We start from the raw sequence: 9978 nt of genomic DNA, 5'->3' as shown, positions 1-9978 counted from the left end.
TCCTAATTATAAAATACTTTTCATATTTCAGACTCAGACATCTACTGTAAATAGTCTTTAAAGATTCGTTATCAAATTTTCGTCTCTAGGTTCTGAATTTATTTACATTCGAATTAGGGATTCAGGCTTTCGAATAACTGCTTGATTCAGATTACTACTACGCGAAATTGTAATTCCGTACATGCAATTAAAATGTTGACATGCTAGAATCTATTACCGACATTCACGCCTCCGTTGGTTGCAGCTCCATCGTACAGAGGTCGATATCATACATTGCCCGAAAAGAGGCGTCCATCCCATGATGCCAGAGCCACAGACCAGGTATCTTAGAGCGTAGCATATATGCTCTAAGCCAGGTATACGATAGACCTATCACCATAGACTAGGTACAGGATAGATCTATCACGCAATATAATTTTGCGTCACACAGTCGGGGGGGCTCGCGAGCTCCCTTACCATTTTCGTGTCACACCCAACGTTATCGATTCAGTCTAAAATAAGATTACAATGCTACGAGTGGTAGGAATTAAAAATAAATCTTATCGAAATCAGTTAACATCTAAAACGGTCTGAATGTTACGACTAATTTTAAGAAACATGTTGCATAATTCCGTTTAATAATAGATTTTTATTGAAACACAATCTGTACTTATTTCTATAAAGAGTGTAGCAAGGTAAGTACGAGTAAACGGCCCCCGTGACAAATTTGGTTGTTATTGTTTGCTAAATATTCTTTATCAGCTGAAACACCATTCCGTAACATTTCAGATATCTACCCTCTCGTTTAAGGATAATATGAGGGAAAAGGTCTGGGTTACTAAAGACCGGTCATTCGACCGGTCGCGGTAGGAATAGGTATACGTGAAGTGTCGGTAGGAATAGTGTTAAAGACTTGTAGAAAATATGACGATATATATAAATCCCGGGCGGCACCAACTAATTGTAAGTAGCACATTATACGCGGCTGCTAACTGTTGGTGACGCGCGAGATTTATATATATCGCCATATTTTCTAAAATTATTTACTAATCAGTGTGAAAATTGGTGAAAATCTTCCTTGTATAGTAAGGAAAAACTTTGTCGCTGCAAGTTATACGTACCTCAAAATTGCCTCGATACTTTTTAACGGCGAACGTTGAAAAACATGATTTATGTCCAGTATTACTTTTTAAATAAGTATTATTACATTTTTTAACATAAGGGTTTTGTGTATACATTTTAAGGCTTCGCTAGAGTTTTCTGAGTTTTATGTTTCAAGTCTCATAACGATCCCTTAATATTTACTCGAGTTATCGCAATTTATGTTTAAAGAAATAATGATTTTGGACGATGAAAAATTTTGTCTTTATAATTTTTAGCTCGAATAGTAACGATTCAATAAACAAACTGTAAATAGAAAAAATGTGTGTCGTGACGAGCTTTGCAACACTATATTTTTTAAAATACAGTTTAACAACATTTAATTTTCCAATATTTCTTAGAGTTTGGACAATTATTTTCCCATTTTCGAGCGCTAAGTAGTCCCCTTATTGCATCCGAGCCCTCAATTGATTTACGAAGTACGTAAACGTGTTTACTGACGTGAAGTAAACACGTTTTCATTATTTCCTTCAATAGTTGATTTATTTATTTCAATGCTGTGACTTTCTTATGTTCAATGCCGGTAATATGTATGAATAAATGAATATTATGATTCATATTAAACGGTGGCATGAAAGTAGGCGTTGTCTTTCGATACGTTTTACTTATTTCACAGTAAAAGTGAAGCAAAACAAAGCGGTATTGGAGGCACGGCATTTATCGCTACATCGTCATTGCCAGTTGCGTTGAATGAATAAATTTCCATCGGTCGCTCTCTATGGTTTCTTCTCTTCCAGTAAGCCAGCTACTGATAATTGGCGGAGCGAAATTATCAGACGGAAAAATACTCCGTGTTATACCAAAAAATGGATTCCTGGCAATTAATCTCGAACGAACTGCCTTGCGGGATCTTCCCCTTCATGCCAAAAGCCAATGAATGTTCTGTTCGGTCATCGCACTCACGGCGATATGATTGGAAATTCCCAAGCAAAAATAAAATAAAAGGATTAATTCAACTAAAGAGTTGAAGAGAGTCCTTTTTTTTTAAAGTTTTTTCGAATTTTGCGGTGAATAATAAAAGATAAGTGCATTGTACATGTACGTATTACATGAATCCTAATTTGGGATAGTTTTATTAATTGATGAGGTCTTTTGTATTCGTCCAATTAAAAAGGGGAAAAGGTAGTGTGCAAAATCTTGAAATTGTTTAGGTTTCAGGGACAAATAAACGTATGTATAAATATCCCAGTTACAAATCACTTTGATTCACTATTTCAAATTGAAAGTTCACTCTTTTACTCAATTTTATTTCATAGAAATTACTGAGGCAGTAGGTATTAGGAGCATTAATTATACAAAACTAGCTTTGCTACTCGGCTTCGTCCGAAATTTAGATTCTTATTAAAAAAAAAAAAATATTTTCACTAATTTTTTGTGAAAATAGTCTCATTCATCTGGATTAGCAAGGCTTAATGAGCTGCGACACATTTCGTGACCCCAGAGTTTATCGTTCGAAAGTTTTTAGGCAACAGACAAACGCACAAACATTTTTTGCTTTATATATTAAGATTTCTTCTATTTCTTTAGTCAAACATATCGGGAAAGCCTGTTTGAAAAATTCTTCTCGCCATCTTATTCCGCACCCGTGAAAGATACATTTTCCATTTACTGAATAAATTAAGTCGTCCCAGCTTGTTTCCTCTCCTTTGTTCTTACGATTACCGCAATGCCGACTGCACACGTGTGGTATCCGTGCAGGAATATTCAATATTCGCTGTGAAATAAGCAAACTATGGTTAAAATATTCATATTTCCATGTAAACAGGGCCGCATTTTCCAGAAGGCGCACTAGACTCAAGCTGGGGCCTTTTTCTCACAAGAGAACACCGCGAACCCGGACTCACCGATTGGAACGCAACTTTGTGGGTTTTTAGAATGATTCAAAACAAGAACAACGGTGTCTTTCATTTGGGCCCTATCGTCCTTTAAGGGGGTGAAAACTAACCTCAAAGTCAAATTGGCACTTCCACTTTTTCGCGTATAACTCTCAAAGTACAACAGACAGAAAAAAATGTTTCAAACAAAAGTTTAATGGCGCAATAAGCGCTACAAACTTCCATTAACAAAATTTTGAAAAGAGTTAAAAAAAAATATATAACTGACGAAAAAAACTCTTTCCAAAATTTTGTTCATGGAAGTTTGTAGCGCTTATTGCGCCATTAAACTTTTGTTTGAAACATTTTTTTCTGTCTGTTGTACTTCGAGAGTTATACGCGAAAAAGTGGAAGTGCCAATTTGACTTTGAGGTTAGTTTTCACCCCCTTAAAGCGCGATAGGGCCCAAATGAAAGACACCATTGTTCTTGTTTTGAATCACTCTAAAAACCAACAAAGTTGCGTTCCAATCGGTGAGTCCGGGTTCGCGGTGTTCCCTTGTCAGTAGCCCTCACCCTCAACAATATAAAAAAAAACAGCCTAAGTAATTATAGTTGCAAAATAAAATACTTCTTTTTAAATATTAAATTCACAATATAAAATCCAGAGGCATCTGAAAAATCTGTGGGTCCTCCATTTGAAATACATCGTTCCTTCCTTATTTTTATAAAACTAACAGGAACACCTGTATTGCATAAAATTCATATACACGAACGTACCACCAAGGAGGCAAGAAACTATTGGAGTAATAGCTATTTTCTTCCCTGTAGGTACGCATCTACCCAGGGCCGGCGTGAGGATGGTTGCCGCCCTTATGCAAGAAAATGCTTGACACCCCCAAATTGTTGCAACTGTCTTCTATTTAATATGTTTTGTCTTCACGAGGTACAATAAAAATAAGAATCACATTTTGTTTATGTGGGAGTTGGATTCCTGTATTATTAAGCGTGCGATATAGTTTCTTAGCACCCCTTTCGGCTGGCACCCTTACGCGGCGCAGAACTTGCGTAATGGGTTCCGCTGGCCCTGCATCTACATATTCCACGCAACTTATCCTTTTGAGCTCTCATAATGATCCACCTGGGAACTCCAAAGGTTTATACTTTTGGGTCCCCGCACGTGAACATTCGGTATTCATACAGAACAGCGAATTTTGCTCCTACTCGTTCCTAGTCGATAAATTCGCACGCGTCGAAGCGCAGGACTATTTTCCTTATTATTAGTAGATATCGTCGTCGAAGAACCGGCACGTGGAAATAAAATTGGACAAACAACCGTGCCCACATATTCGGCTACCGAAATCGATGACGATTAGCGAACGCTCGTTAACTCACGCGTGGAATGGGCTCGAGCCAAGCTCAGCAACCCAACAAATTTCTGTCTCCATGGTTCCTCTAATGTTCGTGTTTATCTCGGCGCTTCTTTCGTATAGATTGGCTCAACGAGACTATTAAGAGAAGGCCCTCAAGCCCTTCTCATTAAAGGTTACCGGGACCAAAGTGGAGCATTAGAATAGCCCAGCTCGTCTCTGTTAATAGTAGACTTTTCATCCCGCAATGATGAGGCGGGGACTTTTTGAGTCAGGGTTCACCGCGCGTACAGCATCGATTATCTGTCGCCAGATAAGGAGCAGATAGAAACTTATCAATGACGGGCCGTGGATGAGAAGCAGGGTGAAAGTTACGTTATCATTGGATATGTATATTGCAGAATTACACGAGGAGAAGCTGCGCGTAGAATATAAAGTTCAAAGTACAGTTCCTTCGTAGAACTTAACGGGCGTACTTCTTTGCTGTCTAACGAATGTTCAGGAAAGGAGAGCGAGCGTCGATTCGGTCTAAACAATTTCACGGAGATTACAGCGTCGTTTAAACAGTGGCAATTCGAGCGTTATTCCATTAACCGGCGTCCTACACGCCGGCCAGGAGGATTTCAAAACTTACGGGGCCCATTAAACTTTCGTCACGATGATTCAGATGGTCACACGAATTTCCGTCCTTGACGTAGAGAAATTACGTGGCCCGGGATGATTGAAACAAATTGACCCTAGAACGCTTTTTCGCGTTCACGATGCGCTTGAGAGCAGCGATGGGCAAGCAATTATTTGGAATGAAAATTTTTGTACGAAATTTTTATCGCAAATAATTTTTTGCTCATCGCTGCTTGAGAGTCAGAAGAAAATGTTGGGATGTGGTTGCTGTGGCGGAGTGTGCTCTTCTGCGAATTCTGTACAAATACGACGGGAACTCGGTTATCCGAATTAGTCGGGGGCAATAAGTTTGGATAATCGAACATCTGTGGTTTAAAGCGAAGCGAGTTTTTTACTACTTAGGGTTTGTTGGATGCAACACGGTACGAAGCCCTATTAATAAATAATTTAACGACCTTCGTTTCCATTTCGTAGCATACCTATTTCAGATATACTTTCTTCCTGTGATTTGTGTTAAGGTCTGGCTTTAAGGGTATTAAGTAGGCAGTCGTTCCTGTCTGAAATGAAGCATTTCTGTTAGAATTAATTACAAAGAAACAAATTGAAACTGAGACTTGTGCTTTGGCATGAAGTTTATTAACATCATAAGCTTTAATAAAATTTGTTTGTTTAGTTAGAAATATGCATAATATAGGACGCTACAGAATGGATCATTAAAGTGGCTTTTTAAAAAAAGTTTGTTTTGTTTTGCGGTGAAAATTCAAAAACGGAGGTTCCAATCGATTCAAAACAAATTCGAGCATCTTCGCAAAATGTGTAGTTTCGGACCAGACTTAAATTGAAGTTAATGGAAACTCTTATTCTTTATGAAAATAAACTAGGACCTCATCTTTTGGGGTTTGGGGGATGGTAAAACCTCATCAATGGGGTCTCAATGGGGTTCAAATTTAGTTACTTTTCATGAAGAATAAGACTATTCATTAACTTTAATTTAGGACCGGTCCGAAATTACACATTTTGTGAAGATGCTCGAATTTGTTTTGAATCCATTGGAAACTTTTTTTAAAAAGCCTATTTAATGATCCACCTGTAGCGTCATATATAATGCATATTTTTTACTAAACAAACATGTTTTTTAAAGCTTACGGTGTTAATAAACTTCATGCCAAAGAACAAGTTTATATTTACAGAAATATTAAAAATTATTAAAAATTATTAAAAATTTCATAGTGGCCGTGGGGTTTTAATGGGTAAAAATCCCACACTACCCTGGCGCCCCCGGGGGGTTTCCCCTCAGAAGGAGTCGGGGTGCCTTTTGAAGATTTCCCCAAGTTAAAAAAAAAATTTATAAAAAAAAATTATAAAATTTTTTTTAACGTGGAGACATCTTCAAAAGGCATCCCGACGTCTCCAGAAGGGAACTCCCCGCGGGTGCCAGGGTAGTGCGGGATTTTTACCCACTAAAACCCTAAATTTTTAATAATTTCTATGTAAATATCTCTATAATTAAGGCCTATTGGCTGAAACGCTCGGACACCTATTTACTTATTTTCGACATAGATCCATCGTGCCAAGGCTCATCAAAATCGGTGTCTACCACCTGATGTCCTCCCCTTGTTAATTAACGCCCAACTCCGGCGTCAGGCATTGTACCTACGTGTTTTTGGTGCCATCGCTACCCTCGCGTAAGATCTACTGAAAAAGCTGGAAACGTGTATTTTTTATCAACTGTCTACGACCGCGTCGTGGTCGAGGGAATCATTACGTTTGAAATCCATTAGACGCAATAGAGTAATGGCGAGGATGGATGCAACAGCGGCTCGTAAATAGGAAAGGCGGCGGGATTTATGAATGCAACGTAGGTAGTTGTTCAATCTGTTATCATCGCCCGCATCCACGATCCCATCGATAAATTACATAGAGTGGAACTGCTAATCGACTCGTTTCTTCGATTAATGCAACGTAGCGAGCGAACTTGTAACAATCAAGCCACTTGCGCGGCGGTGCACGAGGAAATTATTCCAAACGTTTTGCACTCTTGTTCTTCGCGCACGTGTATACGTAGTTTTAGGAGTGTCGACTTAATTGGGGTTAATGGAGGCACATCTGCATCGCAATAATGCTCGTGCTTCAAACGCTGGCGCGATGGACGTTAATGCATACATTTTCGTGTTTGTAGCGACTATTCGGCGGATATCTATAACTTCCCGCGACCCTAACGATAGCCCGAGGAGGTGTGGATACCCCTTTGTGGCGTTTCTCAATGGTTTGGTTAATCTGCAGTTCAGAAACTACATCCGCGGTTGCAAGTGAAAACGCCACGTGTCGCGATTTCAAAAAATTTCAGCTTCGGCATTCATTCGTCTGCGGAACGTAGGGATTCGTGTATTCGTCAGAAGGATTGCGTGAGATCAAATTTGTATGTTCAAAAAAATAATGCAATTTAACCGAAGTCTCGATATGCAATTGATACGCATTTGGCAAAACAACGTGAGTCCACAAAATTTGGAGAATACGAAGATTACTCGCATCTTTCTTTTGTTACATCGCTTTTTATTTTCTATTTTTGTGTGTCTTACATTTGTTGTCTTTTACTATCTCAGGAACCTAAGTAGGAAGCGAAAGGAGAACAAAAGGGCAGGAAAAAGTGGGAGAACGCGAGTCGCGCGAGGTAAATGTAAGATGAAAAAAATATAAATGTTTACTAGTTCCAGAATTTTTAGACGTTGGTTAGACACGGTTTTCCCAGTTCTTTAGAAATATTGGGACTTTCGATTCTGTGAATATTTTCAAACTGCAAAAATGCGGGCAACAACTTTTATACTAGTTCTGATTTGATTAGTAGAAATAAAGTTTTTTTTTAGACAGATATTGTAAAGTTTTTGTTAGTATTCTGTTGGATTGAAAAATACAAATTGGATGGCCCTATTGAATTGATTCACACCCACTTTATACGGATTCATTGAACTTGTTCCATTTTTATCTAACAAAATACCAACGAAAATGTCTCTCACTCGTGAAAATAAAAATCAGATTTATCACGAAAATTGAAGAAAAAAGTCCCTTTTCTTCGACAACTTAACATAAACACGATAAACGTAATGTATAATTTAATCTATACGCTATAAATTTATTTACTAACAAACGCAATTATACGATTAACAGGAAAGCTGCAATCAAAATATTAATTAATGAAAGGCGCAAAGATAAACGCTAATAATCACGGTGGCTTCGCGAAAGGGGACCAAAGACTGGGTAAGTGCACATCCCACTGCATCGTCCTACAAAAAAACTTTCCGCCACGTTGAAAAGTCAGGTGCGTGTAAAAACAAAGAACGCCACCGTCCTTGACAATTCCCCGAGCAGCATCAATCAGAAATACCCACATCCACCTGATTACACCCTTACACGTCCAATAATGGGTCCATTCACCTCGCATACCTGGCGAACTTGAACACCCTGAAGCCAGCGACCTTGAGAGAAAACTCTTTTCCCCCCGCGGAGCCTTAAAAAGAAGAGCCCGAAACCTGCGGAGAGGCTTCCCCTCACTTTTCCGTGACTTCCAACTCCGCGGAGCCATTCATCTACCCGTCACGTATCAGGTTCCAGGCGCCGCATCCTCTGCACCCAACAACCGCCAATCAGCCAAAATAAAATACCCGCGAATATGGTCGTTTCTCCGAGCTAACTACCCCGCGGTGGCCAGTCCCGGGACACACCTAGCGGCCCGCGCTCGTCGCCGAGGAAAAGAATCCGCGATTCACCATCGAGGTAGCCGACCGTCTATGGGGTCGGTAACTCCGCGGCGGCAAAAAGCCTCCGGCAGGCCAGGCTAAATCCGTAGCCTCTTCGGGGGCCAGCAGCCCCCGGTGCAGCTTTACGGAGTCTAGTTCGATTAAAAATGTGTAACAGGTCGCGCGGAATGACCATCGCCACCTGCCGCCTCGTCCCTGGTCCTCCGGCCAGGAACGAGAGGAACGCCAGCAGCGGACGCGTCGCGGGGGCTGCACGTATGTGCATACACGTCTGTGCAGTCGGGCCACGAAGTCGAGGAGCCGCGGCGAGCTGGCCAGTCAGTTCCACACGAGCAACACGCGCGAGCAACACGCTTTTCATCGCATTTCAGTCGATCGCCGTAGCTCGCGCACGACGCATGGCCGACACGGTAGCACTCCATTCTTAGAGGTCTCGCAGGCATAGTCTCCTTCGATTCGGGAAACGATCCGTCGATAGCTACACAGGTCCGCTGCACAGCCACCCACTGACCGCCCTCGGCCGATCCCACCTGCTATAGAATTCCTCCCTGTCCTTTCCCCGAAGGCGATCGTCCACCTGCGCTAGCAAAGCCTGTTTCCCAACACCGATCCTGGGGGATTGGCTGTCGGCTCGGATAGGCTTCGTTCCAACCCTTCGCGCAACTTTGCTGGGCTGCTGGAGCACTCGAGGGGTTGACGCTTCTGGGAGAACAAGGGGGAGAGGGCTCGCAGCAGTTCGCTGGGCTTTTGGAGCTCTGGGGTGGAGGTGCACCGCGAGCCACGTTGTTTTCAACATCGAACTAGATCGATAGCACGGGGTGCGACGGGACAGTGGATCGGAGGAGTCGCGCGTGAACGCGGGAAAGTCGCGGGGACACCTGACTTGGCGCGGTGTGGAGGAAAGGTAAGGGTTTTGTATTCGTATCATCAATGGGGTGGGTTCTTTTAAATAGCTGTATTAATTATGAAGTGTGCCGAAGAAAAGCGAAATGGGAAGCGAATTACAGAATCTTGACAGTGTAGATAGTTTGTCGTGTGTTGAAATAAAACAGTGCTAAGAATTGCGGGAAATTACCACTCGGGGGGGTAGGTGTTATTACGAGGTTGGACGCTTTTAGTTTCGTGGAACTTTGGGGGCCAAATCTCGACGTGCGACGCTTTACTTTGGAAGGTGCAGATTTAGGCTACTTTTTCTAGCGTTCTACTGCATTTTGTTAGATCCCTCTGTCGATTGTTTTTAATTTGCTACGCAGAGCTGCAGGTCTGAATCTGTGTTTTG

General features: G+C 41.2%; 1 protein-coding gene across 2 annotated transcripts in view; it reads left to right on the top strand.

Annotated features, from left to right (window-relative positions):
• Positions 1 to 8986: 8986 nt before the first annotated feature.
• LOC143378608 (organic cation transporter protein) overlaps positions 8987 to 9978 on the top strand; it is a 34010-nt gene continuing 33018 nt past the window's right edge. For both annotated transcript variants that reach the window (XM_076830447.1, XM_076830446.1), the window contains exon 1: positions 8987 to 9603. The gene's annotated coding sequence lies outside the window, so the exon portion shown is untranslated. The remainder of the gene's footprint in view (positions 9604 to 9978) is intronic.

Source organism: Andrena cerasifolii, chromosome 2 (assembly GCF_050908995.1).
Source record: "Andrena cerasifolii isolate SP2316 chromosome 2, iyAndCera1_principal, whole genome shotgun sequence".
In the NCBI taxonomy this organism is placed as follows: domain Eukaryota; kingdom Metazoa; phylum Arthropoda; class Insecta; order Hymenoptera; family Andrenidae; genus Andrena; species Andrena cerasifolii.
Note: the sequence above shows the minus strand (reverse complement) of the source record. Positions and strands in the feature narration are given on the sequence as shown.